This window comes from Chelonia mydas, chromosome 1 (genome assembly GCF_015237465.2).
Source record: "Chelonia mydas isolate rCheMyd1 chromosome 1, rCheMyd1.pri.v2, whole genome shotgun sequence".
NCBI classification, from domain to species: Eukaryota; Metazoa; Chordata; order Testudines; family Cheloniidae; genus Chelonia; species Chelonia mydas.
The window spans coordinates 148,813,917-148,840,972 of NC_057849.1; the positions used below are offsets into that span (position 1 = coordinate 148,813,917).

A 27,056-nucleotide genomic window follows, 5' to 3' on the forward strand; every position below is an offset into this window, starting at 1 on the left:
AATATTCAGACATTGTGAGGGATACAGATACTTCGGTGATGGGGCCACATAAGTACCACAGGCAGAGGGGGAATTCTCTATACCACTGCTATCCCTTCCCTGGGTTTTGCCCCCATCTTTTCACCCCTCCCCCTCACATCTCCCTCTTTTCTGATGGGACTTTGGCTCAGAGGGCTTGGCTGTATTTCTTCTAAATCCCCTGAGTTCTCTGTTCAATACCCCCCCAGAGGAATCCCTGTTTTACAGGCTCATCTAAGGATTTCCAGATCCGTAATTTAATTACCAGCCCTTTCTTATCTTAAAATCACCCTGCCTCTGTTAGTAAACAAAATACTGACTCCCTGCCCTGGGCAGGAGCTGAGACCAGCCCCTCTCCCCTGATGAACTCACATTGCACACTCAGGCTGCAGGGCAGCTAAGAAGAGCTGGGGGGGCTGTTGCAGAAGGCAAAGGAGCAGAGGGAAACCTGGTTCCCCTTTTGTGTAGCTGTATTGCGAGTCGCCTCCCAGCCTCGTCCAGGGCTGGAAGCTGCCTGTCCTGCTGGAGCAGTGGGATGCGCTGGGACACCTTTCGCTCCCGGGGAGAAGCGCCCGCGTAGCCCGGCCCCACAAGGACCCCCGCCCCGCGAACTCTCTGGGCGCGGGCCTCCTCCCGCCAGTCCCGTGTGCGCTCCTGCACCGCCCCTTCCCCAGCCGCTGCGCCCCGGGCTGCGGACTCTCCCGCCTCCCGCTCCCCGTCCGTTCTTCCCGCCGCTGCTCGACACGGCGCTGCTGCTGGGGCTGGCGCCCTGGCAGCGGGGAGGCGCTCTGGGCTGGCGGCAGCCGCAGCTCCTCGGTGGATGCAGGAGACGGGAGCCGGGGGCTCCGGCGGGGCGGGCAGCGCCGAGCTGCTGCGGTTGCGTTGCCGGTGAGGGCTGGTCTCCAGCCCAGGCCCCAGCTGCGCTCCGCGGGCTATGCTCCCGCCGCAGGTGCACCGCAGCAGCTCGGGGCGTGCCCAGAGGCGGCGGGAAGGGACGAAGGTAGGGGGCAGAGACTTTCCGTGGTAGCAAGTTGGTGACCCAGGAGCGGCAGCTTGCGCGCATAGCGCTCGGGGAAAGGGGGTTTGACCCCCGCCCATTCCCTCCGCCATCTCTCCGGGCTCGCCCGCCTGCTGCCTGCAGAGGGAGCTCCCCGGGGGCAGGTGCCCGCCGGGACTCTGCACCGAGCCAGCCTCCCTTGCCCCCCCTCCCCAGCGGCAGCGCCGCCGCGACAGAGCGGAGCTGCCCCAGCTGCCCCGGCCACGTGAGGAGCGGCTGTAGCTGGGGCTGGTGCCCGGGCTCGCTGTAGCACCCCTAGCCTTGCCCCTCTGTGTGTGTGTGTATGGGGGGAGTGTTAGGGGGCGAGGGCTAGGGTGTGAGGCAGGGCTAGAGCGAGCGCTCCGCCTCCCAGCTCAGCTGGGTGAACAGAGTTGCCACCAGCAGCTCTTGGTTGCCTCGGCAGTGGAGGGGGCTGCTGCCAGAACAAGCCTCTTGGCCGAGATGATTTCCCGGTAAGTGCATTTCTTAATGGTAGTTCCGAGGCGGATGCGACGGGAGCGTCGCTTTCTGGGCGGCTGGGGAAGGAACACGAAGAGTAGGAATCCGATATCGAAGCGGGGGAAAGGTAATCCGGTGGCAAAGCGAGGTCCTCGCTGAGATCTACCTTGACTTAAAGACACACGAGTAACCGAGACAAAAGGCTGTTCTGTCTTTTCTCTCTGTGTTTAGTGAGTGCTAATCAGAGTGATATTGGCACGTGTGGATGATGAGACTGTCTTTTCAAATGATTGCGCTGAGCTCTGCTTGTCTGGTAAATTAGAGAGGTGTTTCTCTTCTTCCCTGGGCTACAACAACGCTGCAGTCAATCGCTAGTAAATTGGAGATCCACGTCTCTGGATCGTTGCAAGTTTGGGTCATTACTGTGGAGAATTTAAACATACCCATTCCCCCTTTCAGTTGGTAAAAGGCTAGAGAATTTATTGTGGATCAAATTATTGTTCCCATTGGGGGGGAAAATCTAAGAATTCGTATTAATACAGACCTATGGGACAACCTTTCCCCCTCTAATATAAAATTGCTCTATAAATTGGAAGTGGTTGGCTGTAACCATCGTATTTTTATTTATGCTATTTATCTTTTTACAGTGTTCTGTAAAATGGGAGAGGAGGGAGAGAGAGAACTAATTGCTATTGTTTAGCATCGTGGGTGTGTTTCCAGTGGGTTCCCACAGGGTTTTGTGTTTGGCTCTATGCTTTTAAACATTTTTTATCAATGACTTGGAAGAAAAACAATAAAACCGTTATTGATGAAGTTTGTTGATGACACATACATTGGAGGAGTGGTAAATATTGAATTGGGCAGGTCATTGATGCAGTGGGATCTGGCTTGCTTGGTAAACTCTGTAAGCAAACAATACACATTTCAAGACAGCCAAATGTTAAGACCTATATCTAAAAACAAAGAATGCAAGCCATGCTCACGGGATGGGGAACTGTATCCTAGGAAGCAGTGACTCAGAAAAGGACTTAGGGCAATGGTGTTCAAGATTGCCCCCCATCCCTTCCAAACAAGTAGTTCGATTTGGACTAACTCTTTCAAAGTTTTGCTAGTCAGTTTCTAGCTTTTTATATGAGTGGATATGACCCCAAATTGCAATTCAATCTATGTGGGCAGACCTTTGTTCCTGTGGGGTGCACAACTGACTGCAGTGGAGTTCTGTGGAGTGCAAGGGTCCATGTGCAAGGATCTGATTTCAGGATTGTGGAGTGTGTGTGTGTATGTGTGTGTGTAGCTATTATAGAATAATAGAATATTAGGGTTGGTAGAGACCTCAGGAGGTCACCTAGTCCAATCCCCTGCTCAAAAAAGGACCAACACCAACTAAATCATCCCAGACAGGGCTTTGTCAAGCTGAGCCTTAAAAACCTCTAAGGAAGGAGATTCCACCACCTCCCTAGGTAACTTAGTCCAGTGCTTTACCACCCTCCTTGTGAAATAGTGTTTCCTAATATCCAACCTAGACCTCCCCCACTGCAACTTGAGACCATTGCTTCTTGTTCAGGCATCTGCCACCGCTGAGAACAGCCTAGCTCCATCTTCCTTGGAACCCCCCTTCAGGTAGTTGAAGGCTGCTATCAAATCCCCCCTCACTCTTCTCTTCTGCAGACTAAATAAGACCAGTCCCCTCAGCCTCTCCTCATAAGTCATGTGCCCCAGCCCCCTAATCATTTTTGTTGCCCTCTGCTGGACTCTCTCGAGTTTCTCCACATCCTTTCTGTAGTGGGGAGACCAAAACTGGATGCAATACTCCAGGTGTGGCCTCACAGTGCCAAATAGAGGGGAATAATCACTTCCCTCGATCTGCTGGCAATGCTCCTACTAACACAGCCCAATATGCCGTCGGCCTTTTTGGCAACAAGAGCACAGTGCTGACTCATATCCAGCTTCTCGTCCACTGTAATCCCCAGGTCCTTTTCTGCAGAACTGTTGCTTAGCCTGTTGGTCCCCAGCCTGTAGCAGTGTATGGGATTCTTCCTTCCTAAGTGCAGGACTCTGCACTTGTCCTTGTTGAACCTCATCAGATTTCTTTTGGTCCAATCCTCCAATTTGTCTAGGTCACTCTGGATCCTATCCCTACCCTCCAGGGTATTTACCTCTTCCCCCCCAGCTTAGTGTCATCTGTGAACTTGCTGAGGGTACAATTCATCCTATCATCCAGATCATTAATAAAGATGTTGAACAAAACCGGCCGCAGGACCGACCCCTGGGGCACTCCGCTTGATACTGGCTGCCAGCTAGACATCGAGCCATTGATCACTACCCATTGAGCCCGACAATCTAGCCAGCTTTCTGTCCACCTTATAGTCCATTCATTCAATCCATACTTTTTTAACTTTCTGGCAAGAATACTGTGGGAGACTGTATCAAAAGCTTTGCTAAAGTCAAGATATATCACATCCACCACATTCCCCATATCCACATAATATTATACACAATATTAGTATTTATATGTATATTGCTCAAATAACTAAGAAAAAATCACTTTTTATGAATCTGGTTACAAAAACTGAGGAAGAGCTTTCTACATTTTGAATATTTATGTCTTGTTCGTTTATTGATGTACTTTAGATTTTAAGGAATTCAACATGTTTACTTTGTTTGCTTTCTAAATCAATTATCAGTTTTCAAATATGCAGCTCTTTGAGGGGGATTATTCTTCACCAGTCTTGTTCTTGGTGATAAAGCTTACTACTTACTTTCTTCTATTTTTTATTTTTTGGCTGACGATGCATTATTAGAGAGGAACGAAGAATGTAACCAGTTACAAATGATCTTATTTAATGATTTAAGGTCTGATCCTGCAAACAAGATGCACATGAGTAACTTGTGAGTAGTTCTATTGAGTTCAAGATGTTGGGTTCAGTTAGGCTATGTTTCTGAATAAAGTAACTCATTTGCGTGAGTATTTAAGGCTTGAGCTCTAATTAGATATAACTGGATTTACTTGATCTTCAAGTAAGCATGTTTTTAACTTTAAAGTGCTTGTCTCTTCTGCAGAATCTCATTTATGGCTAACTTAATAAACAGAAAAAAAGGAGGCGGAGCCTTTCTATCTTTTTGGAGAAGAGATGGGTGCAGGTGGGATAGAGAAGAGAGGGAAAGCAGAAAACTAGAAAGCATGCATTATGTTTTCCAACTAAAGTAGTAACAATTTCCATTCTTGTTTGAATTTCTTCTTCTGAAGATAGGGAACCATGTGTGGAATTGGAGAACTATAGCTGAGTGTGTGATGGAAGCAACACAGTGTTTGTCATCACTGAGATGGAAGTAGTTATTCTGTTAGCTGGTGATCTTTAGCCGAAGTCTGAGCTTGTGTCATCTGCTGTAACTCAAACGGAGTTTCACTTGTTTACACCAGTTAACTTCTGACTGTAGCCTGGTGTGTATGATATGGCTTTTTTGTTTTAAGGATCATCGGTGAGTCACATTCTTGCTTAGGTTGGTGCATTCTGTGCAACCAAGCAATTTAAAGGATTGGTCTGTCAGGGAGGATAAATGAAAGACAGAGTGGAAAGGAGAGTAGCATTGAGCAGTCACTTTTGAGAATGGCCTGTAGACCAAGGGAGGCAGTTGTTCTCTTTTCCAATAACTTTGTCAGATACTAGGAATTTTCGGGGGGGCGGGGTGGGGGGAGTGGGAAGGCGGAGTGGGGGAATGAAGTGGTAGCTAAACCTTGAAATTAGAATGAGTTTGAAAACTCTAAATGCAGGTATCTGATACAAAGGGAAATCCGATTTAAGAAGTTGAGAGAAATATGCCGAATATGAGAATTAATGTTCCTGCATGACCAGCCAGTGCAGTGGTAGAGAAGAGGACAGAAAATGTCCTCTGGTAGGATCACAGAGGAGGTGGACCTAATTAGTGACAGTGGATGCTGTGCCTGCAGTTTTTTCCATCCAAATAATGCTCAAGTGATAGCAGGTGAGGTGGAAAAACCTGTCCTGATGTGCAGCCTAATATGTAGACATGTTCTCACTAGGTGATGTTTACTCCTCTTCTCCAGCTCACTTTAACAGGGGAGAGGCAGATTTTCCACCCACTAACTAATGTTTTTTTTCTTGCATTCATTGGTGAGACATGCTGTTTATACAGCTTTGAAAAAAAATTTCACTGCAGTGAAAGCTTTAAGGAAAACTGCAGCACAAGATTACGTAGTGACTGAACACCTTGTTTTCTCTATCTGCTAAGGTTATTGCCTCACCTTAGCAAATGGAACTTGTAGCGTAGTGTGGAGGAGGGGAAAAGTGATGACCTTTCCCAAAGCCAGAAAGGGAAAGAGCGGCAAAATAGATCAGGTATGGCTGAAGTGAGAGGAAGGCCCACATGGAAGGTTTGAGTCCCAGCATGGTGGTTAAGTTGTAGATTAATGAGAAGCATTTAGAAGTCATTGGTGGAACATGTTCTTAGAAGCTAAAAAAGAGCAATCTTTCAGGGCTGCTTCCCCATCTCCATCTCTCTTTGTCTTTGCTACAAGGTTTGCAAATGACGGTGAGTTGCCTGTTCTGCAAGGTTAGATAGTCGTTTACTGGTTATCTGTTTGCTTTGTAACTTGTAAAGTTATTTCAGTATCTGTGGGTTACTACCTTGAGGTACATAATGTGTGTATTCGTTGTTTTTTTTTAAATTGATAAGTGTTTGAAGTTTTAACTTCAGCCTAAAGCTCAGACTTGAAGAAATTATCAAACTGAATAGCAACATATAAATATCTTCGAAAACAGCTAGGATTTCTGTATTTTAGAAAATATTTGATATAGCGTTATTCACAAATGCATTCAAACTGAAACAAACCTCTTGAGCAAAAACAGTGTCTTACAAATGTTCATAAAGATCTTCAATGCAGATGTAAAACTACAGTATTACAAATAAATTCCCATCTGGGTGCAAAAGAGCCTGGTCTGTTTGGTGGCAAGCCTCTTCTTTCCAAGTTTGTACCATTGGGCCATCTCCTGAGACAGAGGGGGGTGGGTGGCTGGATTCTGTTCAGTCTCCCATGTGTGAGGTGCTGAGGCTGTCTCAGATCCAGAGGAGAGCAGAGACAGGTAGCTGAAAAAGGCTAGTCCCTGCCTATGTGGTTTAACTTCTTAGTCCAATGCTCTGTCACTTTTCCATAATTTGCCTCAGTGCGCCCAATCTGTGCCTTTCAGTTCAGCTGTAATTTCTATCCTATCTTTTCCTAGATAGTGTTACCTTTTATATTGCTGACAGTGTAGATTTTAGAGGAAAGATGAAAGGTCCTTCACAGTATTTACCACTCCCAGAACATGTGTTAACAGGAGCATGACTAAGAGAGCACCATGTTTTTGGAGGAGGGCAAGGGAAATGGCTTTTTATCTCCACTTAAATATATCTCTAGAATCTTTAAGTTCTCTGTGAAAGTTCTATGTTCCGATATCTGTAGCTGTAGACAGAAAGGGATGATACTTAATGTTTTCAACTATTCCTTTAAGGAGACATATTGCTCTAGATCAGTGGTTCCCAAACTTGTTCCGCCGCTTGTGCAGGGAAAGCCCCTGGCAGCCAGGCTGGTTTGTTTATCTGCCGCGTCCGCAGATTCGGCCGATCGCGGCTTCCAGTGGCCGCGGTTCACTGCTCCAGGCCAATGGGAGCTGCTGGAAGCAGCGGCCAGTACGTCCCTCAGCCTGTGCCGCTTTTTGGGACTAGTAGTAATACTTACAACATGACACGACTGGTGGTTTTTGTGCTACAATGGGATTTGAGTTCAAGTTGGTCCCTTATTTCTGAAGCCATTGTACTATAGGAGCATAGTGAGATCAGCCTTAAAGGGAAGATAATTTGCATCACTCTCAGGAATGTATTCCTTTGCCTCTACCCCCTCTAGCTAACCCAGAGCCTGGAAGGCAGGGAGAGGTAAAGGGGGAAAGAGGGAGTTGAACCTCCTTCTCCAGCATATTAATGTTTAACACATTTTAAAGTTCAAAAATAGGACAAAGATAACTATTTCTGAAAAGTCACGAACATCTGCCGAAGTACCAGAAGGCTGAAGAAAAGCGAACATCATAAAGATTTTCAAACAAAGAAAAGTGTGTCCTGGAAATTACCATCCCGTCGCTTTCCTAGTAAAGTAATGGAACAAATATTAAGAAAAAAATCAGAGGCTCTAGTGAAAAATGGAAATATGAGTTATAAGTAGCATGGGTTTACAAAAGTAAAACTTACCAGAGAAACTTGGATTTTTTAATAGGATTACAAAATTAGTAGCCAGGGTAAAGTGGTGAATACCTGGATTTTAATGGAGCATTTAATACTGTATCTCGTGAAATCTTATTCTTATTAATTCAAGTCAGTATGGTTAATGTTGTCATGTGGACTTAAAACTACTTGAAGCACCATAAGCAAAGTGTAATAAGAAAAACAACGTAATAAACTGGGGGAGGTCACCAGCAGGGTACTTCAGGGGTCAGTGACAAGTCTGGTTTTTATTAAGGTATAGTTAAGTGGTCTGACTTTTAGAAAATTTAAGCACCTCCTAGCTTCCAGTGACAATGGGAGCTACAGGTGGTAGGAACTCCTGAATGTCAGGCCACTTTTATTTAGGAGCCATAATAAGGATTAAGAAGCCTAGTTTTAGGCACCTCAGTTTGAAAATGTTGATTTAAACATCTTCATTTAATAATCTGCAAGAAGGAGTACAAGGAGTTAGTGACATCTACAGATGTGAAATAGGGAGACATTGTAAATGTTAGCAAGGACAAGAAATAATACATTCTTCAAGTTATCAATCTTATTTTCTGCCCTTTTTTCTCATTTCTCTGGATCACTATGTATCTAAGAGGAAGTAATCCAAAACATGCATACATGATGAGAGGGAGAAACCTAGAAACTAGTAATGTTTACAGTGGATAGCAGGTTTGTCATGAGATTGCATCATGGGCTGTTTACACTGAAGTGTTGCATAGTGTACTCCTGGTGGAATTCTGTGGCAAAAGATTAAAAATTCTGCGCACGATATTTTTAAATTCTGCGTATTTTGTCAAAATAACACAGTAAAATCTCACCAGTTTCAATTATTTTTGGTCATTTATTTCAAAATACCTGTCAGCAAGTATGTCTGTAACAATACAGACAACAAAAAAGATTCAGGGAATGTTTTTTTTGACAAATAGATTCCTTACTAGGCATATTAATACAAAACTCTGAGTAATAATTCATTTAAACTACAATACATAACCGTATTTCCCACACCCCTCAGAAGCAGAGTAAAGGCTTGGGAGAGTCAGGGGTAACGGAGGAGCTGATGGAGAGGGAAGTAAATTGCTAGAAAGGAGCCTGAGGGACAATCTCCACTCATTGATATACTTTGTTTTCCACAACCAAATCTCTGTACAACTTTTCATGAGTGATGTACCCGAGTATTCGGATTCTAATATCTAAACTGTATTGTTAACTCCATTCAACTAAATTTGGGTTATTGCTGATTATGTACTCTATGTATCATATGAATTTTTAAAAACTAACTTTATATTTGTGGATGATCTAAGCACTATACCCACATGTACAGACACTCTTTCCCCAACCTATGTATTATATAGTTTTTTTTAACATTAGCTTTAATAAAGGTTATTTGCTGTTAGCACTGGTGTAGACCAAGGTGCCCCCACCATTGCTACCACCAGTAGGAAATCTTAGAGGAAAAATGGCTAGTGACATCTGTTACGAATTACACCTTGTAGGACACGCACACAAGTGCTACGAATTACACCTTGTAGGACACGCACACAAGTGCTACGAATTACACCTGATAGGTCACGCACAGTTCGAATCTAGGCTGAGGCACAGAAATAAAGTCCACAACTGCAGAGTTCCCAAAAGACACTAAGTTTATTACGCTCGAGTGTGGTGCCCCCCTGCTAGCCAGGAGGGGACCCTGAATACAGATTATACAAAGGTTATATACTTTTTAGCAAAGCATGTTGCCCTCGTGCATCGGAAACCTTAGCCAATAAACAAACCGTTGTCTTATCTACCACCTATCCCTGCTTGGTGCATTCCTTGTGCTATACCAGTATGTTAATTACACAGCATGGTCCTAAAGCCATGCATCAGTAACTTTTATTATCAGGATGGGAGGCCTCACATCAAGGCCAAGAGACAGGGAATTAGAGACTGACAAAAACCAGATACTGGGAATCAAGGCAGGCTGGAGACAAGGAGGAGGATTTTCACAGGGATTCAGTATCTAAGGATTACTCCTCCTGGTGTATGATGTGCTGGCATTTAAACAATGGTGGGCCCCAAACCAAAATGGAGTCACATGTGCTAACTTTTCCTTAACACATCACAACCTATGGCGCTGGTGTGACCATAACATACACAACATAAAATGTTGTTCAAGTTATTACTAGAAAGTTATTAACCCTTTGAAGGAATTAAGAGAAAAAAGCACTGATTAAGGTGTTGAAGGGTAATGAAGTGCAAGGAATGTTTGAGTCAAATATGTAAAGCTTAAAAAGGAATGACTATGGGGTAGGGACATGAATCGCTAAAGATATGAAGTCAGTAAACACCAGAGAGGAAGCTTTGATGTTTAATGTGGAACAAGAGGCGATAAGTAGGAGTCATGGTATGACATTAAATGGAAAATTTGAGTTGGATATTGGGAAGAGTTTTCTGACAGAGTGCTACAGTAATTTAATAATCAATGATAGATGCCTGATAAATGACTAAAATAGATTGATATTAGGTATAGGAGTAGTCTCCCAAGATGCGTAATGGGTGTCATGTTGTCTAGGCCATTTTAAAGCTTGGTTGGACAAAGTACTGGTACTGTAAATGAAAAATTGTAAATCTCTAATGGTGTTCTCAAAATACTAGAGAATATACTGAACCAACAAATGGATCACCTAATATAATACCTCTTCCCTAATATTTTTCCTCATGTCTAACTTATATGATTCCATAAAGTCTGTAATTGCTATTAAGAAAAATGACTAAGCATGAAACTGATACTATGACAAGCAATTTATTAAAGTAATAGAGAGATTTCAAATCTTGCAAGATTCTGAGCTCCCTCAAGTGCCACTCAACATTTCACACAATTGGGTACATAATGCCTAGCTAAAAACTCCATTAAAGAGGATTTAAGGCAATTTAGTCATAACATTAACATTTTACTGTAAATCACATGCAAGCTTACTTGAAAGACATTTTCCAAGAGTGTAGACTACAGAATTGTATTGTCTTTTATTCATATCTATCTCTGAAACTGTGTAATAGTTCCTTTCTTTTACCCTGTAAATCCTATAGTTTTAAGAATTAGAATTTAGGAGGAGTGTCTCTGTAGCTATGCTAGCTCTGTATCTAATGAAAATAGTAAATAGTCATCACATTCATCTTGTGCTGTGAGAATGACTCCTGGGTGTGTTCTGTTTCTCTTCAGGAAGTGGTAAAATAAATCTCTTTTCGTGGATTGAATATGGGCATAAAGAAAGCAGAAGTATTATGCATAATCTGTGTAAACACAGGTGGAGTTTAGTTTTGATGATACTGCAGTGTGTAATCAATTCACTGTAAGAATAAGCATTAGTATGGGTGGTGATGCTGACAAAATGAAGCTGGGTGATTTTTGCAGATAGTTTGGGCTTGCCTATGCTACTGCTTAAATTGATGTAATTTACGTCACTCAGCGGTGTGAAAAAGCCACTCCCCTGAGCGATGCAAGTTACATCGACCTAAGCGGTGTCCATGCCAGCACTAAATCAGTGGGAGACATTCTCCCACCAACATAGCTTCCGCCTCTTGCTGAGGTGGAGTAATTATGCCAATGGGAGAATGCTCTCCCATCGGCATAGCGTGTCTTCACCAGACATGCTACACTGGCGCAGCTTAATTGGTGCAGCTGCGCTGATGTAGCATGGTAGTATAGACTAGCGGCCCTTTGTTTATATTTTTGGTTGTTTTGAGGATGGGGTAATACAGAAGCAGAATTAAGATTGTTTAGCGTGCAGTTTTCTAATTGGTTTTAAAGTGTAACCTTAACTTTGGATTTCTTGGCTTCCTGAAGATTTTTATCTATGGCTTGTGGCTTTTTAACTTCAGTGTTGTTCTAAGGCATTATCCAAAGAGGTTATATCTGTTCAAATTTAACTCCATCATGAAGTTTTTTGCTTAGGAATTTTCTTATGACACTTTGTCTGAATTGCCCCAGACATTCAAGAAAAGCTGTACCGTGAGCTAAGACCTCACACGAAATTTCAGGTGGGTCAAGTTTTTTGTGGTGAAGTTGGGGGAGGGATATATCAAAATGAGGGCCATAATGGGGAAATGAGTTTAGCTAATTGCATATTCTCAGTTAAGTGTCTGGTAGTAAATAATTGTTCTATTGTTAATTAAAAGTATTGTAAACTGAAATTATGTAGGTTTCTGTTGTATATTTTATGACGCATATTGAGAGTTTTAATATTTAATCAGTTTGCCATAATATATCACACCCTCTAAAAGGGCTAGTATTTAGAAATAACAATAGTTCAGCCCTTGATTCAGGCCTGATTCAATAACCACTGGAGTCAGTGGAAGTTTTTCTATTGATTTCAGTGAGCAATGGATCAGCACAACAGAGCAGATGATTGCTGGTGCTATGTCGAATATTCTCAAAATGCAGATCTGCTCTGAAGAAGGAGAGAGGGAAAAGAGGCATTTTGACATTCTGTTTGTTCACTGTTTCCTTGTCAAACATGTTCAATTTACAGTGAGGTGTTACATAAGTATAATTTACAGCAGATTTTGTCTCTGCAGTTGGAATTTAGGGCTTGTCTACACTTGAAAATTAATCCGGAATAAGGTAGGTGTGAATTTAAAGCAGTTTCACTGTTCCTGATTAGCTTAATGTGTGGTGGTTCTTATTTTGGAATAAGAGTGCTTGAAGTGGATTAAGCTAAATTGGAATAAGGCACTCTGATTCTGGAATAGTAATTCCACGTGGACATTCATCAGGAATAGCTATTTTGGAGTAACTTCCCATTTAGACAAGCCCTTAGTTAACTGTTCTGTTGATGATATGCAAGGGAGAACTGAATCTTGCTCCGGCTTCAAGAGAATATTGGCATGGGAGTGTATTTCCTGTGGTGATGAATAAAGGATCCTTAGTTAATATGATTTAAATCCCTGTGTTGTTAATAGCAAAGAATGCTAGTAGTGAAAAATTTATTTTGTCACTGAAATAAATAGTTCAACTTAACTTGCTTTCTGCTTTGCTCTTTGTAAATGAAATGCCTCTCTCTATACACCTGTGTTCTGTGACTCTGGGCTGTGCTGTCCAGAGGTTGGCATCACCAATCTTAAAGGGTCAGTGCACCCTGCTACTTTACTGGCATTACCAAGCCAAAGCTGTTTATTGGAAAATTGTAAAACTTTCCCATTTCCCCATCAATGTGTCTCCTTCCACTTCCGAGGTGTCCTTCTAAGCAGCTGAGTCTCCAGGTTCATTCTGTCCCTGGACTCTGCTGGAATTGCTCACAGTGGTGCTATTTATATTGGTGGATCAAACTTATTTTCATCATATTATGGTTCAATGCTGGGGCACTCCTTGCATGTTTTGAGTAAGGCTTCTTCAGAGCTATAATCTTCTCAGAGGCAGCATGTATCCCAATTACAGACGTTTTTCCTTTACCTTCTTAAATAAAGTATTCATGTCAATAGAAGTACAACCGTTTCTCAAAATAAAAATGAAGCAAAAATCTTTCATAGAATCATAGAATATCAGGGTTGGAAGGGACCCCAGAAGGTCATCTAGTCCAACCCCCTGCTCGAAGCAGGACCAAGTCCCAGTTAAATCATCCCAGCCAGGGCTGTGTCAAGCCTGACCTTAAAAACCTCTAAGGAAGGAGATTCTACCACCTCCCTAGGTAACGCATTCCAGTGTTTCACCACCCTCTTAGTGAAAAAGTTTTTCCTAATATCCAATCTAAACCTCCCCCATTGCAACTTGAGACCATTACTCCTCGTTCTGTCATCTGCTACCATTGAGAACAGTCTAGAGCCATCCTCTTTGGAACCCCCTTTCAGGTAGTTGAAAGCAGCTATCAAATCCCCCCTCATTCTTCTCTTCTGCAGACTAAACAATCCCAGCTCCCTCAGCCTCTCCTCATAAGTCATGTGCTCTAGACCCCTAATCATTTTTGTTGCCCTTCGCTGGACTCTCTCCAATTTATCCACATCCTTCTTGTAGTGTGGGGCCCAAAACTGGACACAGTACTCCAGATGAGGCCTCACCAGTGTCGAATAGAGGGGAACGATCACGTCCCTCGATCTGCTGGCAATGCCCCTACTTATACATGCCAAAATGCCATTGGCCTTCTTGGCAACAAGGGCACACTGCTGACTCATATCCAGCTTCTCGTCCACTGTCACCCCTAGGTCCTTTTCCGCAGAACTGCTGCCTAGCCATTCGGTCCCTAGTCTGTAGCGGTGCATTGGATTCTTCCATCCTAAGTGCAGGACCCTGCACTTATCCTTATTAAACCTCATCAGATTTCTTTTGGCCCAATCCTCCAATTTGTCCAGGTCCTTCTGTATCCTATCCCTCCCCTCCAGCGTATCTACCACTCCTCCCAGTTTAGTATCATCCGCAAATTTGCTGAGAGTGCAATCCACACCATCCTCCAGATCATTTATAAAGATATTGAACAAAACGGGCCCCAGGACCGACCCCTGGGGCACTCCACTTGACACCGGCTGCCAACTAGACATGGAGCCATTGATCACTACCCGTTGAGCCTGACAATCTAGCCAGCTTTCTACCCACCGTATAGTGCATTCATCCAGCCCATACTTCCTTAACTTGCTGACAAGAATACTGTGGAATACTTTCTTACCTTGATGCTGAAAAGAGGACTATCCAGTAATATGGCCCACTCATTTCTTGAATTACTAGCATAGTCTCAAATTTGAAATCCATTATTTCCAAACTTTTTTTTTAAATTGAGTCTATTGCTTGTGCAGCAAAATAATTTAAATCTAAAAATACCGTGCAGACATAAGGTTCGTTACTCTGGTGTGCTCAAAGGCCATAAATAATGAAAGGATGATTTATTATCTTTGAATCTATGTTGTTCATCAGGCTGATGCATCCTATACAACACTTGCACGTGTTTTGATCCAACCTTTGCTTTTGGCATTTACAAAATCTCCTCTTTAGGCCTTCTCCATCCAGATACTGATGAAAGAACAAGCCGCAACTGACAAGAGCAGGTTATTCAAAGTAGTATTCCAGGATCAAGAACAAAGGAATGGAAAGGGAAACATAATAATTTAAAGACTCTGCAAAGACATGGAAGACCCCAAGTAAAATTTGATGTGGTTTTACAGGAATCCAGATGTATATTTTGCTCTATTTTTCAGCACTAAGATAAGGATAACTTAAGGCAATGAGTCTATTTTTCCTCTCATTTACATTCATTTTACACTGAAATCAGTGGAGCTATGTCTCATTTATACAGGTAAAAGCTAAAGGACAGAATCAATAGCTCAAAACTGGTAGTAGTAAATTCATAGTGTGTATTATTTTCTTTGCATTAGATTTTTTTCTCTTCACACCAGTAACGAATATTGTTTTACTTCAGCATCACTATTCTCAAGTATGTTGTCTTCTGATACCCTTAATTGCATGAAATCCAAGCTAAGTCTACACTACAATATTGAGTCACCCTAAGTTACGTCTTTGTATAGCCACCACAGTAATTGAATAGGTTTTACACATCCACACTATGCTACTGGTGTCAGCGGTGCACATCCTCACCAGGGTCACTTGCACTAATTTAACTGCCTGTGTGGAGCGTTGTGAGAAGGTTTCTGAAAGGCAGCAACATTCAATATAAGCAACTGACTCAACCTAACTACATCAATTTAGGTGCTACGCCTATTGCAGAGGTGGAGTTAAGTTGGTGTAGTGGGTGAGTTACATTGGTGAGAGCAACATGTTAGTGTAGATGCTTACAGAGTTAGGTCGACGTAAGCTGGGTCACGTAGCACAGGGTTCGTACTCCCAGGTGAGGTGCATGGTTGTCAAGAGTGTACCGTAGAATCCTCAAGGTTCAGTATCAGAGTTTAATTGTGGTTTGTATCAAGGCTAGAGCTGGAGGCTTCATGAACAAAGAATATTAACAAAAAACTGCCTGAAGTTAATATGCAAGTTTAATTTGTTTTGTTAAAGTTAACTATGGAATTATATATTGTAAGGCAGAGTTCCCTGCCTGAGGACAATAATGAGTTCACATTCCATTATTAGTTTTGTATAAAACACTGTGAGAGAAAGCTAAGAGTTCTGTCTTCTCATTATTACTGATATTCTTTGGCCTTGATGTGTGAATGTAGGATCCTACCGTGCTTGTTATTTCCATGTAATTTTGTGTTCTTGTAACCATGGAAAATATAGCAAAGAACTATAAGTCAAAAGAATATCCAGTGTGCAGTAATAAAGTGGATATTTTAACACTGTGCTCAGAGAAAGGATCTAAATGGAGAAAATAAGGATTATATGAGGCCTAGAAAGCAGTGTGTTATGTAACGTTTGTGGAGGAAAAATGACCTCAGTTTTCTTTTTATGGGAATTTAACAAAAACCATGAATATTTATATTCTTTTCTTTCTCTCTCATATATAATGTGTGTGGAGGGGGTATTTATTATTTCTCTTCTAATTCTGCTTTTTTCCTCATTGTATTGTATGATTTACAAACTATTATTTTTATATGGCTACTAAATGGTGATTTTGGGCAAATGAGTGGTGGCAGCAGAATTATGCAGCGTCATATCAAAGTGAGGAAAATGAAAGGAGGTCAGTGAGAGGTAAGAGCTTGTGCTCTGCAATCTAGAGAGAGTTTCTAGAATCTTTTTACTTCCTGATGCATAGCTCTTTTTCAGGCATACAGAAACTCGCACATCCAAACCTTGCTTCTGTATTTTTAAAGTGCTGTACGGAGAAGGAGGACTTGCTTTAAGATGGCCTGGCAACAGAGCATCAGTGGACTATACTTGTCATGAAAAGGATACTCAATACTCACTCGGATACCACAACCTCCACTCTCCATGTTTATTCTGATTGAATTTGACTAGTGCAAAGTACAATGGGCCTGCTCCTGAAGTCAACGGGAGTTGTTCCATTGACTTTGTTGGGCTTTGGGTCAGATCTTGTTAGCCTTTATGCAAACATGCTGAATGTGCCTGCTATCCAAATATTTCAGAAGGATTTCTGTCTGACTTAGTCACGTGAACATGCAGATACTCTGCATTGGTAACTGACAAGTTGAAGCTTGTATGTAAAGAATTCCGTGATGTCAAACCACCCTGTTTGTCAGATCTCCCTTTCCTGTAAATACCTGCTAGACCCAGTATGCATCCGATGAAGTGAGCTGTAGCTCACGAAAGCTCATGCTCAAATAAATTGGTTAGTCTCTAAGGTGCCACAAGTACTCCTTTTCTTTTTGCGAATACAGACTAACACGGCTGTTACTCTGAAACCTGCTAGACTTCAGACATTGGTTCTTAATCATCCAGTATATAGAACGTTGTCACCTCAGCGCTCCAGCATTCTGACTCTGGAAGTGGATTTTGCTGCAGCACATTCAGATGATTTTCAGTTACTAAGGTTGACAATTCGGGAAGATACTCTTTTCATCCCCCTCATGTGAAGAAAATTAAATGATGCATCAAAATGAAAGCAGAACAAGTAGAAATATAGTTGGGCGGGTAATGTTCAGTGAAAGTTTGTGATATTTCGGAAATTCACTAGAAGAAATCTGAATTTTTAACTCACTTCACCTCAGGAGGATTTTGCTTGAGCAGGGTCCCATGTGGCTTCTGCAAAGGAAAAGCACATTTTATTAATATGTGCTAAGATCCCTGTGCAGCATGCTGATTCTTTGCAACTCCTGGGTACCCTGTATCTTTTCTCTGGCCATTGTAGCCTAATATTAAATAGAGGTGCTGGGTTTCAGAGATGCTAGGAATTGAATTGAGCCCTCAAGGTTAGATCTTCAGGGGATATCAATCAGCATAATTCTAACTTCCCCTCTCCTCGTTGACATCAGTAGAGCCATATCCACTTAGACCAGCTGAGAATCGGGCCCTCAGTACTTAAAGCAATTGAGTGGAATTCACCTTTTTAAGTGGGTTCTTCCCAAGACTGCCAGAAAGGACTCCAGTGCAGGATTTGGGGATCCTCGGAGGAAGTCCATGTTGGTACGCTTGGGGGACTCCAATTAAAGGGTTATTTCCCCCCCCCCCCCTTCACAGATAGAAGCTTCAGCCACTACGATGGTAAAGCTGCACTCTTAAAATCTGCTAATCAAAACTCAAACTGTGTGAAACTGACCTGGGCAAATTTTAATGACAAGCTTAAAAGTCAGTGTAGGTTTGCTGTATTTGCTATAACTCGCTGGGGTGACATGATTCAGTGCTGAAACTAGGTGGAGCATAGTAATTTTTCTGTGGGGTTTAGTTACTGGGTTTGTCAAAACCCAAAACTGTAGAGCATGGGGCCTAAGCATGTTGTGAAAACTGATGTGAAACAACACTGAAGAAAATGCTCATACAATTCCCTGCACAGCAAATCGGCAGAACCGCTCACAGCTCTAATTATAGGTTTCAGAGTAGCAGCCGTGCTAGTCTGTATCCACAAGAAGAAGAGGACTTGGGGCACCTTAGAGACTAACAAATTTTATCCCGCTGAGAATCACTTCTTCAATCTGGAGTGCAGTAGTTTTTCACTATACTATTTTACTCCAGTTGATGTGGTACTATTATTTATATAGCATCATAAGTCTGAACAGCTAGGCACAGTGGGATGGCTGTACAAAATTGTATTACACATTCCCTGCCCTGAAGGACTGCCAGTGTGTGGGTACGTGATGAGAGAGTACAGAGAAATACTGTGACAAAAACTGAGGTGACAAGCTGCCGGCATCTGGGGAAGAGCAAGGAGTCCCAAACCAAAAAGAATAGAATAGCGCGGAAGATTTACAGCTATCAACTGTAATCTTTGAAAGTAATTTTCATCACCCCTATTAGTGTAGCTTTTCAAAGTCTATACCTAGATAAAGGTGAGCTCAAGTGATTTTTTTTTCTTATGTGTTGTTCCTTGTCTTTCGTAAAGGAACAATATTTTAACTGTGCCTATAACTTGAATTTGATTGTTCATGTGGGGACATGGGTGCTGATTGAACGTACCTCAGAAATCTTTACCATATTGAAAGGAAGAGAATGGGAGGAGTTAATTGGGCTAGAGGTATTCTAGATGGCACAGGTAGCAATACTTATTGTTAAGCTTGCCTGACGCTTCCCATTATAAGACCCTATTTTCAGTTGCTTATGACTTTACCAAGCTTAAAAGTTTGGATTGAACTTTCCCATGCCAAATGTCTGCCTCGGGCTGACTTTTTTTTGTGTGGAAGTTTCAGCTAAAATAGTTCAGCTGTTTCTGAGAATGAAGTTAGGGGGAAAATACCTGGTTTGCCCATGGTTAAAAAAATTATGCTGCTTCATGAGGAAACTCGAGTGCCTCTGTGCTTTGGAGCATGGACTTTAAATTTGCCAGGGGGCCTCCCTAATATCAGGAATGTACCCTCCCATAAAAATTCACCCACGTTTTGCCGAGTTAAGAGCTCCTGAAATCAGTTTGCTTGTGCTCAGTAGAGACTTGTTAAGAGTTTGGCAGTTAAATTTTCTGAAGATTCCACCTTAACTGAGCATGCTTCATCCCCTCACAGCTCCTACTGCTGACCAGACTCTGCATGCGCCATCTCCCTAGAGCAGCTGAGCATGCTCAATCCTGAGGCTGCAGGGCTGAGCAGGACTATCCCTGCAATTGCAGTCCCCATCTGCTGGTGCTACTGTGGTGCTCAACACTAACTGAGAGCAGAGAGACTCTCTCCTGTACTCTCAGTACCCCCACTGCTGGCACCCAGGCAGCATAGAGGAGAAGGAAGCCGTCTCATTTGAATGCAGAGGAGGGGAGGAACATAAAAGTGCTATAAAATGCTAAGTCGTCTGAAAACTCAAGCTAGGCATCTCAGATTGGGCACCCAAAGTTAGTTGGCACTTTTGACCTTAATCTTTGTTCCTCGGTGCCCCACGTGTGCAATGGGTATAATGATAACACCCTTGAGGGGATATGAAGATACATTTATAAAGATCAAAGATACTACAATGAGAGCACCACAGAAAAGCACATGAGGAAATTAATTCTGTATTCAGTACTTGTTTGGGTGGTGTGCTGTAAATAACGCACAGGGCCACACACTGACTGTTGAAAATGAAACAAAAGATTGAATAGCTAACCGTTTGGTGAGCACCACACCATCCTGTGTGCCGACTAGGGCAAGGGTTCTATAGAAGAAATACTATGTAATCATGTAATTAAAGACTGCGTCATAATACATAGGGTTGCATGGACAACCTTAATTCAGGCATTTTTTTAATTCTGAGCACCTGATTTTGCAATTTTAATGTTCCTTACAAGTTATATGTGTAGGCATGTCAAAGCACCGTCTGTTACAAGATTGTCTAGCACTTCCCATTATAAGCCCCTGTTTTCAGTTGCTTGTAACTTTGCCAAACTTTAACTGTTTGGAATGAAATTTTCCATGCAAAGTGTCTGCCTCAGGCTGAATGTTTCTGAGAAATTTCAGCCAAAACTATTCCGCTATCTGCAAGGAAGAGGATAGGGAAAAATGAGTTATTTTACCCAAAGTTTTGGCAACCTTTTATTTGAAAAGCTCTAGTGTCCCCATATTTTGGATCAGGGACTTGAAATTTGGTGTGGGTGTGACCTTTGTGTCCGGAACATGCATATTGCCATCCTCATGAAATGTTGCACAAATTTGGCCAAGTTATAAGCCTTTGAAAAATTGCAGTTTTCTCATGCGCAGTAGAGACTTGCTAAACCTTCGCAGCTTAGGTCTCAGAAGATTCCATCATTACTGAGCATTCCCAAGTCTCACAGCTCCTAGTGCTGTTTGGAGTGCATATATGCCATCCTCACAGCACGACTGAGCATTCTCTCTCCTTCTGAATGTTACATGGGTGAAGCTGGATTTTTTCTTGTAATAGCAGCTCTGTGCTGGGGTGGGGTCAGCCAGTGGAACATAGACCAGGGAGTCTCTCCTGTGCTCTCAGTGACCCCCTGGCTGGTGCCCAGGCAACATGGAATCTAACAGAAATCAGAGGGGACAAGAGCCAGTCCTGGGAGGAGGGAAAGGAATAGAGTAGGGCAAGAAACCTGGGAAGATTGGAACTTGGGGGAAGAGAGAGAAACTGTGACTGGAAGTTGCGGGAGGACCCTGGGACTTGCTGGACAAGGAGACTGGGAACCAGGTGTAGGTGAAGCTGGACTGTTTGAGTGGGGAGGGACAGGGAGGCTGGAACTGGGAGCTGTGGGCGGTGGGAGATTGGGACTGGGAGCCACATGGCATGGGGATTGAGAAACACTGAGATCGGATGAGGAGCCAGGAAAGTGTGGAGACCGGGACAGGCTGGACAAACAGATTAGGCCTAGGAACTCATGTGGGGCGGAATGGGGCACTGGGGAAAGGGAGACACATCTGACAAGGAGCTGGAGGTTGAGGGAGAACTTGGGTTAAACAGGCAAAGAGCTGGGACAGGAAGCCAGGGAGTGGGTGAGGGGTGAGACTGAGTTTGTATGAGTTATACAGGCAACCTTATTTCTGGCATATTGCAACTTTTGTGTGCTTGACTTTGCAACCTTAATAATGTTCTTTTAATCATTTTTTGTGTCTGTAGTTTCCTTTTTAAAAAGCAAGTGAAAAAAACAGAAATTCTGCTGTGGCATCATATAAGTCCCACATTTGTCATCAGCAGGGTTGATCATACAGACCAATGTCACTTGAACTATTGAAGTTCAAGGCCGGGGAGAAAAGGTGGAGGAGTTGCACTGTATGTAAGAGGGCAGTATGATTTCTCAGAGCTCCAGTATGAAACTGGAGAAAAGCCTATTGAGAGTTTTTGGGTTAAGTTTAGAGGCGAGAGCAACAAGGGTGATGTCGTGGACCAAAGCAGACTGTGAAGAACTTCAAAAAGATCTCACAAAACTAAGTGATTGGGCAACAAAATGGCAAATGAAATTTCATGTGGATAAATGTAAAGTAATGCACACTGGAAAAAATAACCCTAACTGTACATACAATATGATGGGGGCTAATTTAGCTACAGCTAATCAGGAGAAAGATCTTGGAGTCATTGTGAATAGTTCTCTGAAGACGTCCATGCAGTGTGCAGCGGCACTCAAAAAAGCAAACGGGATGTTAGGAATCATTAAAAAAGGGATAGAGAATAAGATGGAGAATAGCTTATTGCCCTTATATAAATCCATGGTACGCCCACATCTTGAATACTGCGTACAGATGCGGTCCCCTCATCTCAAAAAAGATATACTGGCATTAGAAAAGGTTCAGAAAATGGCAACTAAAATGATTAGGGGTTTGGAACGAGTCCCATATGAGGAGAGATTAAAGAGGCTAGAACTTTTCAGCTTGGAAAAGAGGAGACTAAGGGGGAATATGATAGAGGTATATAAAATCATGAGTGGTGTGGAGAAAGTGAATAAGGAAAAGTTATTTACTTGTTCCCATAATATAAGAACTAGGGGCCACCAAATGAAATTAATGGGTAGCAGGTTTAAAACATATAAAAGGAAGTTCTTCTTCGCTCAGCGCACAGTCATCCTGTGGAATTCCTTGCCTGAGGAGGTTGTGAAGGCTAGGACTATAACAGGGTTTGAAAGAGAACTGGATAAATTCATGGAGGTTAAGTCCATTAATGGCTATTAGCCAGGATGGGTAATGTTAAGGAAAAGTTAGCACATGTGACTCCATTTTGGTTTGGGGCCCACCGTTGTTTAAATGCCAGCACATCATACACCAGGAGGAGTGATCCTTAGATACTGAATCCCTGTGAAAATCCTCCTCCTTGTCTCCAGCCTGCCTTGACTCTCAGTATCTGGTTTTTGTTAGTCTCTAACTCCCTGTCTCTTGGCCTTGATGTGAGGCCTCCCATCCTGATAATAAAAGTTACTGATGCATGGCTTTAGGACCATGCTGTGTAATTAACATACTGGTATAGCACGAGGAATGCACCAAGCAGGGATAGGTGGTAGATAAGACAAGGGTTTGTTTATGGGCTAAGGTTTCCGATGCACGAGGGCAACGTGCTTTGCTAAAAAGTATATAACCTTTGTATAATCTGTATTCAGGGTCCCCTCCTGGCTAGCAGGGGGGCACCACGCTCGAGCATAATAAACTTAGTGTCTTTTGGGAACTCTGCAGTTGTGGACTTTATTTCTGTGCCTCAGCCTAGATTCGAACTGTGCGTGACCTATCGGGTATAATTCGCAGCATTGGTGTGCGTGTCCTATCAGGTATAATTCGTAGCACTTGCGTGCGTGTCCTACAAGGTGTAATTCGTAGCACTTGCGTGCGTGTCCTACCAGGTGTAATTCGTAGCACTTGCGTGCGTGTCCTACAAGGTGTAATTCGTAGCACTTGCGTGCGTGTCCTACCAGGTGTAATTCGCAGCAGTTGTGTGCGTGTCCTACAAGGTGTAATTCGTAACAGTAAGGAATGGTGTCCCTAGCCTCTGTTTGTCAGAGGGTGGAGATGGATGGCAGGAGAGAGATCATTAGATCATTACCTGTTAGGTTCACTCCCTCTGGGGCACCTGGAATTGGCCACTGTCGGTAGACAGGATACTGGGCTGGATGGACCTTTGGTCTGACCCAGTATGGCCTTTCTTATGTGGTGGGAGTCTACTATAGACCATCAGACCAGGAGAATGAGGTAGACAGGGCTTTCTTCAGACAACTAACAGAAGTTTCCAGATCACAGGCCTTGGTTCTCATGGGGGACTTCAGTCACCCTAACATCTGCTGGGAGAGCGATACAGCGGTGCACAGACAATCCAGGAAGATTTTGGGGAGTGTTGGGGACAACTTCCTGGTGCAAGTGCTGGAGGAACCAACTACAGGCCGTGCTCCTCTTGACCTGCTGCTCACAAACTGGGCAGAATTGGGAGTGGAAGTAGAAGTGGGTGGCAACCTGGGCAGCAGTGACCATGAGATGGTGGAGTTCAGGATTGTGACAAAAGGAAGACAGGAGAGCAACACAATACGGATGCTGGACTTCAGAAAAGGAGACTTTGACTCCCTCAGGGAACTGATGGGCAGGATCCTCTGGGAGGCTAATATGAGGGGGAAAGGAGTCCAGGAGAGCTGGTTGTATTTTAAAGAAGCCTTATTGAGGGCACAGGAGCAAACCATCCCGATGTGCAGAAAGAATAGTAAATATGGCAGGCGACCAGATTGGCTTAACAGAGAAATCTTCAATGAGCTTAAACAGAAAAAAGAAGCTTACAAGAAGTGGAAACTTGGACAGATGACTAGGGAGGAGTACAAAGATATTGCTCGAGCATGCAAGGGTGTAATCAGGAAGGCCAAAGCACAACTGGAGTTGCAGCTAGCAAGGGATGTGAAGGGTAACAAGAAGGGTTACTACAGGTATGTTAGCAACAAGAAGGTCAGGGAAAGTGTGGGACCCTTACTAAATGGGGGAGGCAACCTACTGACAGATTATGTGGAAGGAGCTGAAGTACTCAATGGTTTTTTTTGCCTCTGTCTTTACAGACAAGGTCAGCTCCCAGACTGCTGCATTGGACAGCACAGTATGGGGAGGAGGTGAGCAGCCCTCAGTGATGAAAGAACAGGTTAAGGACGGTTTAGAAAAGCTGGACATGCACAAGTCCATGGGGCCGGATCTAATGCATCCGAGGGTGCTGAGGGAGTTGGCTGATGTGCTTTCAGAGCCATTTTCCATTATCTTTGAAAACATGTGGTGATTGAGGGAGGTCCCGGACGATTGGAAAAAGGCAAATATAGTGCCCATCATTAAAAAAGGGAAGAAGGAGAATCTGGGGAACTCCAGACCGGTCAGCCTCACCTCAGTCCCTGGAAAAATCATGGAGCAGGTCCTCAAGGAATCCATTTTTAAGCACTTGGAGGAGAGGCGGGTGATGAGGCACAGTCAACATGGATTCACCAAGGGCAAGTCATGCCTGACCAACCTGATTGCCTTCTATGATGAGATGACTGGCTCTGTGGATATAAAAAAAGTGGTGGACATGATAGACCTTGAATTTAGCAAAGCTTTTGATACGGTCTCCCACAGTATTCTTGCCAGCAAGTTAAAAAAGTATGGATTGGATGAATGGACTAGAAGGTGGATAGAAAGCTGGCTAGATCATCAGGCTGAAGGGGTATTGATCAATGGCTCGATGTCTAGTTCGCAGCCGGTATCAAGCTGAGTGCCCAAGGGGCCGGTTTTGTTCAACATCTTCATTAATGATCTGGATGATGGGATGGATTGCACCCTCAGCAAGTTCACAGATGACACTAAGCTGGGGGGAAGAGGTAAATACCCTGGAGGGTAGGGATAGGATCCAGAGTGACCTAGACAAATTGGAGGATTGGGCCAAAAGAAATCTGATGAGGTTCAACAAGAACAAGGGCAAAGTCCCGCACTTAGGTCAGAAGAATCCCATACACTGCTACAGGCTGGGGACCGACTGGCTAAATGGCAGCTCTGCAGAAAAGGACCTGGGAATTTTAGTGGACAAGAAGCTGGATATGAGTCAGTGTGCCCTTGTTGCCAAGAAGGCTAACGGCATATTGGGCTGCATTAGTAGGAACGTTGCCAGCAGATTGAGGGAAGTGACTATTCCCCTCTATTTGACACTGGTGAGGCTGTATTTGGAGTATTGCATCCAGTTTTGGTCCCCCCACTACAGAAAGGATGTGGAGAAAGTGGAGAGAGTCCAGCAGAGAGCAGTGAAAATGATTAGGGGGCTGCGGAACATGACTTATGAGGAGAGGCTGAGGGGACTGGTCTTATTTAGTCTGCAGAAGAGAAGAGCGAGGGGGGATTTGATAGCAGCCTTCAACTATCTGAAGGGGGGCTCCAAGGAGGATTTAGCTCGGCTGTTCTCAGTGGTGGTAGATGACAGAACAAGGAGCAATGGTCTCAAGTTGCAGTGGGGGAGGTCTAGGTTGGATATTAGGAAAAACAATTTCACTAGGAGGATGGTGAAGCACTGGAATGGGTTACCTAGGAAGTTGGTGGAATCTCCATCCTTAGAGGTTTTTAAGGCCCGGCTTTACAAAGCCCTGTCTGGGATGATTTAGTTGGTGTTGGTCCTGCTTTGAGCAGGGGATTGGACTAGATGACCTCCTGCGGTCTCTACCAACCCTAATCTTCTATGATTCTAAGTGACAGATAGCAATAATAGTTTGTCCTCTTCTATGTGGAACAGCATTAGCAAGGGATGAGACACACTTTGCCAGCAATTTTACAGATATTTGCTGACAGCGGAGGACTGATGAGACTCTGGGCTCTTGGGTTCCACACCAGGCTCAGCTGGGGAGTGTGCTATAGTGGGCCCAGATTCTTATACCTGTTCTACCTCTTCCCTCCCCAAGCTTGACTACTTCTGGCCTTTCTCCTCCAAATTGTCCCTGATCCTGTCTCTTTCCCACCCACACTGGCTTCTCACCCCAGTCTCATTTCCTCCCCTACTGAGTCCCAGCCTCCAATCCTCAGATTTATATTCACAGTCCCAGTCTCCTTTCCCCAGCCAGTCCTTGTCTTCCCTTATAGACATTCTGTCCCAGTCTCCTCCCCATTACCAGACTTTCCGTACTCTCACTCCCACTCCTTGTCCAGCCATCCCCAGTTCCTTGCCTCTGGCTCCTCATCAGATCTGTATCTCTTTCTTCCCCTCCAGCACACACTCCCTATCCCCAGTGGCTCCCATTCCCAGTTTCCTTCCTCAGGTTTCTTGTCAAATCTCAGTGTTCACTTCCTCCTCACGAGGCTCCAGTCCCCTTCCATACCCAGCTCTTTGCCTGATTTCCATCTCTTCCCTCCCCCCCGCCCCCAATTCCCAATCTCCCCCCATTCACTCCCAAAGCTCATTATCCTAATCTAGTCCCATCCCCGCTTCCAGGTCTGGCTCTTGTCCCCTTGGTGTTTGAATCAGGCAGCTTCATTCTTCAGGCCGCCTTGGCCAAGCAGGGGGATGATTGAGAGCACAGGAGAGACTGGCTCCCTGCTCTTAATTCTGGTGCCTGGACCTGGCATGGCCCACGGTAGCCCAAAGCTGCAATTGTAGGGAAAGATCTGCTCAGCACTGGCCTGGAATATGCACAGTGCAGATGCAATATTCGGGGATCTTAGCTGCGCAGCTATAGCAAGTCTTCACTGAGCATATGCAAACTAATTTTTCAAAGGTCATAACTTGGCTAATTTTGTGTATATTTTCACAGGGGCAGCAAAAGGCATATTCTTGACAAAAGGCCAGTCCCTTGCCAAATATCAAGTCCCTGTTCCAAAGTAGGGCTTGCTTCTGAAATAAAAGGTCACCAGAATATAAATTGGGAAAAACAACATATTCTTCCTTATCCTTATT

General features: G+C 43.7%; 1 protein-coding gene across 7 annotated transcripts in view; it reads left to right on the plus strand.

Moving 5' to 3' along the window:
* The first annotated feature begins 495 nt into the window (after positions 1 to 495).
* The window catches only part of SYTL5 (synaptotagmin like 5), a 161,733-nt gene continuing 135,172 nt past the window's right edge, over positions 496 to 27,056 (plus strand). The window contains exon 1 of one of the 7 annotated variants that reach the window (XM_037902284.2): positions 496 to 1,018. The gene's annotated coding sequence lies outside the window, so the exon portion shown is untranslated. Of the gene's footprint in view, positions 1,019 to 1,046; positions 1,528 to 27,056 lie in introns of those variants that run through there. The other 6 variants (XM_043538038.1, XM_037902273.2, XM_037902280.2 and 3 more) reach the window with 6 other exon arrangements.